The 7,195-nt window shown below is 44.2% G+C and overlaps 1 pseudogene; it reads left to right on the top strand.

Annotated features, from left to right (window-relative positions):
- The first annotated feature begins 3,520 nt into the window (after positions 1 to 3,520).
- On the top strand, positions 3,521 to 5,534 carry LOC104420912 (annotated as a pseudogene).
- The last annotated feature ends 1,661 nt before the right edge of the window (positions 5,535 to 7,195 follow it).

Here is a 7,195-nt window from a genome sequence, read left to right on the forward strand (position 1 = left end):
CAACTCCAACCTCCCCTTTTGCAGAGAAACTAGTGAGGACATCACAACAATTAATCAAATGGAGCAGAGAGAAGTTCGCAAATGCTTACACACAAATCAAACAGCTTAACCAAACCCTCACAACACTAACAAATCAAACAGAACAGCACACGACAAAGCAGAAAGTGCAGCAGATCATCAATCAAATCGATACATTGAGAAGGCAAGAAGAATAGTTCTAGGGAATGAGGTCACGCATCAAATGGTTGCATTGGGGAGATCAGAATACCCGGTTTTTCCATGCTACAACAGTCAACAGGAGGCAACAAAATCGAATCACAATGCTGCAATTAAAGGATAAAAGTTGGTGCAGAGAACCCCGGATGTTACAGCAACATATTCAATCTTACTATGAGAACCTATACAAGACTGAAGGGTCACGATACTACCAACCTATCCTACATCAATGCCCCTCCCCGATAACAGAGAATATAAATGAAGAACTGGTGGCAATACCTTCATTGGAAGAAATCCATGCAGCTGTTTTTCAACTGGGAGCTCTCAAGGCTCCTGGCCCTAATGGTTTCAATGGCACTTTCTACCAACAATCCTGGGAAAGCATCAAAGATGATCTGGCTCAGCTAGTACAGGAGTTTTTTCAGAAGGGTGTTCTCGACAATCGGCTAAATCAGACCCATATTGTGCTGATCCCAAAAGTTAAAAGCCGTGAAAATATCAGCCAATTTAGACCCATTAGCCTGTGCAACTTCAGTTATAAAATCATCTCAAAAATCTTGGCAAACAGACTTAAAAAGTGGCTGCCACTTATCATTGAACCGGAGCAGGGTGCGTTCGTTTCAGGGAGGCAAATTCAGGACAATATCTTCATCGTCCAGGAAGTTCTGCATCAACTGCGAACAAAAAAACAGGAAAAAACATCAGGCTATTCTGAAGCTTGATATGCAGAAAGCATACGATAGAATAGAATGTGATTTTGTGAGGGATGTCATGCTGCATATGGGGTTTCATGCCAAGTGGGTCTCCTTAATCATGCAATGTATATCCACCGTCACTTATAGCGTGAAAATCAATGGAGAACCTACCTCTTTCTTCCATCCTTCGCGAGGCCTCAGACAAGGTGATCCACTCTCACCTTATATATTCATTTTGATATCCAATGTGTTAACCTGGATGATGAAAAAAGCATTAGCAGATGGAACACTCAAAGGCATACAGTTAACCAGAAATTGTCCCAAATTATCACATCTAATGTTTGCCGATGATGCGATATTCTTTCTGGATGGAAATCTGACAGAGTGTCAGAATCTTGCCCAAATACTCAGTCAATATTGCTACGCTACAGGACATGCAATTAATCTAAATAAATCAGGGGTTTCTTTCAGTGGCAATTGTCCAAAAGTATTGAAACACAACTTGGCCACACAATTGAGAGTACCTGTTCTACAGAAAACAGGGAAGTACCTGGGTATACCTACCGAGTGGGGTCAATCCAAGAAAGAGTCTTTTGCGTGGATCCCTGGCCGAGTAAATGCAAAGTTAGCAGGTTGGAAGGAAAAATTACCGACAAAAGCGGGAAAGAAAGTGCTAATCAAGAGTGTTGTGCAATCCATACCTACTTATGCAATGTCTATCTTCAAGCTGCCTGTGTCCATTTGTAGAGCCATAGAACAACGTATTGCGTCATTTTGGTGGCAGAACGAAGATGCTAAAAGAGGGATGCATCGGAAAAGATGGGAAGTCTTGAAAACTCGAAAAGATGTAGGTGGCCTCGGGTTTAAAGATCTGCTCACCTTTAATAGAGCCATGTTAGGCAAGCAAGCATGGCGACTTGCCACCTCCCCATCAGCTCTATGGAGCAAAGTGTTGAAAGGGATTTATTTCCCCCACGGTGATGTCTGGACAGCTTCAAAGGGACACCGACCATCATGGGGTTGGCACAGTTTAATCCTCGGCAGAGACATCATAAAGAACAACACTAAATGGTTAGTAGGAGATGGAAAATCTATTCGAATCAGAGAAGACAGATGGCTCTCACAAGGAGTAATTGGCGGGGAAGTAAACCAAACAGAACCTATTTTAGTATCGGAATTGATCAACGCAGAATCCAGAGAATGGAAACAACAACTCATCCATCAACTGTACGAAGAAAATGTTGCAAAAGAGATTCTAGCAATTCCCTTAAGCCAACATCCACAGCTAGATATGCTTATATGGACGGGTAACAGAACAGGGCAATACTCTGTCAAGAGTGGATACAACAGAGCAATCATAAATACAAGTAAAACAGATCACAATCGTCCCTCGTGTTCATATCAACCACCACGCACCTTATGGACTCAAATCTGGAGTCTTGATGTGCCACCAAAGGTCCGATCTTTCCTCTGGAGCATATGTCAAAACGCCCTCCCAACGAGAGAAAACCTATATACAAGGAAAATAGTCAGCGATCCCCTATGTCCGCTATGCAGTACAAGTCCAGAAACCATAGAGCATCTTCTGTTTTTATGCAAATGGACCAAGAAAATCTGGGAAGACCCGGTGTTTATAACAATCAGACCAAGACGCAACATTAAACGAATAGATCAGTGGCTGGTTAACGCCTTTCGAAAAGATCAAGACTCACCTGATCTAGAGCTTACTGGTATGGTCTTGTGGAACGTCTAGAAGGCGAGAAATAGCTGGATTTTTGACAGAAAGCACCTAGACCAGAAGATCTGTTGACCACAGCACAGGACCAACAACTTTTGTTCAGCAGCAGAAAACCAAATCGAAATGAAAGGAAACCCAACCGAAACAAACCTGCTCACTAGAAGCCTCCTGTAGGGACGGATGTGAAACTAAACGTGGATGCGGCTTGGCGAGAAGGCGAATTTCTCTGTTCGGTCGCGGGCGTGATGCGCGATTCCGAAGGAAGAACCCTTAAGGGCTTCGCGGCCACCACTAGGGTTTCTTCGGCAAGTGAAGCTGAAGTAGAGGCGATTTCACATGGGATATTGTACACACACGAACTGAAGACGACGCACGTAGAGAACTCTGGAAGTCGAACTGATATGTGCTTCATTGAAAGTGACTGTTCCGCGATTGTTGAAATGGTGATGGGCCGGGCCGAACCTCCATGGAACCTAAAAGAAGTCGTCCAGCGATGTAGGAATGGGCTAGCCCGAAATAAAAATATTACGGTTATCCATTGTCCACGCCAAGCAAATGCCGCAGCGGATTGGATCGTTCGGAATCATCAACTCAACACTCTACCTACTAATTGGCTGCTTTCTCCTCCTTTTCCTCTCTGGAATATTTTATGTACCGATCTTTCTCCATCGATATTATGTAAGACTCCGAGTTAATCTAGTAAATGTCAGTTCTTTTCGACCAAAAAAAAAAGGATGTGGAAGATGATGCGAAGGTCAATCGATATTCCTTTCCTACTGATCAGCAAAGCCTACGAATGAATAACCTACAACCACTTCACACAACCTACAAGTAAGCCTTTCAGCTTGTTTTTGAGTAGTGAGAAGAGAACATGTACCGAGTAGTGAACGCTTCGGAATTCTTGGTCATCACCGGCTTTGGCATCTCCGACATAAAGATAGTGAAGAAGGGATGGGTCCTCCTTGGACAGTCCTGCGCTGTCTTCGATGTGACGCCAGTAAACTACACCTTCGAGCTCCAAGCCATGAGCACCGGGAAGCTCCCTTTCGTCCTCCCCCCGGTATTCACCATCGGGCCCCGTGTCGATGACGAGGCAAGCCTTGTGAAGTACGCGAAGCTCTTGTCCCCCCACGACAAGCTGTCCCACCACACCAAAGAGCTCGTCCAAGGGATCATTGAGGGAGAGACTTGAGTCCTCGCAGCCTCGATGACCATGGAAGAGATCTTCCGGGGCACCAAGGAGTTCAAGCAAGAGGTGTTCGGGAAAGTCCAGCTTGAGCTCAACCAATTTGGCTTGCTGATCTATAACGCGAACATTAAGCAACTGGTGGATCTCCCAAGGCATGAGTACTTCTCTTACTTGGGCCAATAGACGCATGTGGAGGCGGCGAACCAAGCAAAGGTTGACGTGTCGGAGGCCAGGATGAAGGGTGAGATTGGGGCCAAGCTTAGCAAAGCGCAAACTTTGCAAAACGCGGCAAAGATTGATGCAGAGACAAAGATAATTGCGACACAGAGACAGGGGGAGGGGAAGAAGGAGGAGATCAGGGTGAGAACACAAGTGATGGTCTATGAGAACGAAAGAGAGGCCAAGGTCGCGGAGGCTAACGCAGAGTTGGCAAAGAAGAAGGCAGGTTGGACTAAGGAGGCCGAGGTGGCGCAGGTGGAGGGCGCTAAATCAATGGCGCTGAGAGAGGCCCGGCTGCAGTGGGAGGTCGAGAGGATGAACGGCCTGACGCTGACGGAAAAGCTCAAGGCCGAGTTTTTGAGCCAGGCCATTGTAGATTACGAAACCAAGGTAAACCCGACATCTCTCTTGGCATAGTCTATTGATAATGTTAGGATTCTCTCTAATGGGATTTCGCTTTCAATGCGAATGCATCCTCTAGTCATCGGCAAGAAAGAATAGTAAAGTAGGACTAGAGAGAACAAAGGAAACTGTCATGCTTTATTTGGTTTACATTAGAAGACGCTTCGCTTGATGTTTGTAAAAAACATTACATCGTTCGTCTTGATCAAGGACCAATACCCCTATGTTTATATTCGAGCTGTTCCACATGTATAGGCGAGATGGAGCAAGAGTACCATAGGTTAAGTTAAAGGTACGTAAAATTAAGCAAACTATGTTTATATTCGGGCATGTAGCCTGGCATAGCAATTTAAAAGGCTGGTGACCTTCTAGAATCTCAAAATAATTGGTACTATGCTGGAATGTTGCTTCACACGTACGAGAATGTTGATGTTACATTTGGTGTCTCAAGAGGAGTCGGCCATAGTTTGTCAAGTAGATGGTTGGTTGAGGGGATGGAGACTGTGGTTATGATTGAACTCTCTCAAAGGACACTTGCATTTTTGAATCTAAATCTAAGGTACAAGAAGCAAACTGGGAGCTCTACAGGAAGCAGAAAGACATGGAAGCAGTCTTGTACGAGAAGGAGAAGGAGGCGGAGGCCTAGAAGGTGATTGCTGTGGCTGGCTTGTTCGCGAGGCAGCAGCTTGCCGATGTAGAGTTCTATGCCAAGAAGAGAGAGATCGAGGTACTTGTGGCATTGGCCCAAGCCCAGGGCACTTATCTGCAAACGCTGCTCGAAGCACTGGGGGGCGACTACGCCGCCCTCAGGGATTACATGATGATCAACAACAGTGTGTTCCAAGAGATGGCGAAAGTGAATGCGTAGGCCATCATGGGGCTGCAACCAAAGATCAGCATTTGGACTAGCGGTGAAGAAGGGGGCGACGGAAGCGGGAGCCGGACCGGCAATGCGATGAAGGACGTTGCTGGGGTTTACCTTATGTTGCCACCACTATTCAAGACGGTGGAGGAGCAAACTGGGATGCTCCCACCGGCGTGGATGGGCATGTCAAGTCCGTCCAATCCAAATTAAGTGGGAGTCAATTGAAAGCTAAGAGTTCTGCTTCAGCGTCACAAATAATTATGTTGAATTATGGAGGTGTGTTAATTTGGTCTTCTGGTTTTGTGAAGTACTAGAACGTGAATAATTTTTTTATTTGCGCACTATACTATCCTTATCAAAGTTTTATTGCTTGAAAAGCTTTCACGAATTTATTTCTGAACGATAATAATCATATTTCGTCGAAAATAAGACATCCTCGAAGCTTTCCTATGAAAATTGTCTCCCTTTCATCCAAGTTCAGCTCTCTCGTGTATGCGAGCTCTCTCTACCCTCTGGTAGTGATGTCTCCTCCCCAAAACCTAGACTCAGTCTAAATACCACAAATCTCTACTCCTTTTTGTCCTTGTTACAGATTGATTGACAAAAAACAAAAACCCTAAAGAATGTTTCGCCAGTTCTTTTTTGTTGAGTATGGTGGCATTCTACTCTTCACATAGTGCAGTAGCCTCGCTCGATCGGCAGGATCTACGACTTATGTGGCTTCAATCAAGGTTGGATTTCCTCCCTTTCGATCTGTGGGTAGAGTTAATGATGTCTGGATGAAGAAGCTCGTAATCTGGCTCTGGACTTCTGGCGTAGTGGTGGGTTGTTGAATACGATTCTGATCTGGAACAAATTCACCGTAGATGCTTCTGTGAAAAGGTGTGGATCCGGCTCTGATAAGGAGATATACTGAAAATCTTATTGAGCTCTCTGTCAGTAAGATGTTTGATAAAATGTCTGAGAGGGATTTAAGAAGTACTCAGAAATATTGACTGTTGCTATTAAGTTTTTTTTATGGTTTTTACATAGCATGGATAGAAAAGATGACAATGAGTTGCGGGTTGCAGCATTATGTAAACGATTAGGTCATTTGTGGTATGAGGAAGATGTAGTTGAAGTAAACCCGAAGATATCATTACAGAAAAGAGATGAATGTAAGAGAACAATTTTGGGTAAACTTTACTCAAAACCCAATGTCAACTTTCCAGCATTCTTCACAACTATAAAGAAAGCATGGAAAGTAGAGGCAGTAGAATGTGCACAAAAAGGACTAGGTCTCTTTACCTTTGTATTTCAATCAGAGGCGGAAAAGGATAGAATCCTAAAATCTGCACCTTGGTGTTATTCCAGTAATCTGCTTGTTCTAAAACAATGCGAGCCTAAAATTACAGAACACTGTTATGATTTTTCTAGAGCAGCCTTCAAGGTAAGAATTGGAGGAATCCCCCCTGGATGGAGGGTTGAAACAATTTACCATGATTTGGGGAAAAAACTCGGCCAGGTCCAGGAAATTAAGCTTGAAACCATGGGAAACCTGCAGCAAAAAGGAGGAAGAGTCAGAGTGGAAGTAGACTTAACTACTCCTCTGAAAGCAGGAACTATCTTGGATATTGGCCATAAATGGCTGTGGGTTGAATATAAATACGAAAGATTACCCCATTATTGTTACTCCTGTGGAAGAATAGGCCACTATGCACAAGATTGTTCAGAAATACCTTATGCAGAATCTCCATGGGCAATCAACAAAATTGGCTCCTACGGACCATGGCTGAAAGCAGAAGTCAGTGATCACAGCCCTTATTGGGAGGCCTTTTATGGCAACATTGAAGAAGACATTATAATAGAAGAAACCATACCTGAAGAACCTT

This window comes from Eucalyptus grandis, chromosome 10, assembly GCF_016545825.1.
Source record: "Eucalyptus grandis isolate ANBG69807.140 chromosome 10, ASM1654582v1, whole genome shotgun sequence".
Taxonomy (NCBI): domain Eukaryota; kingdom Viridiplantae; phylum Streptophyta; class Magnoliopsida; order Myrtales; family Myrtaceae; genus Eucalyptus; species Eucalyptus grandis.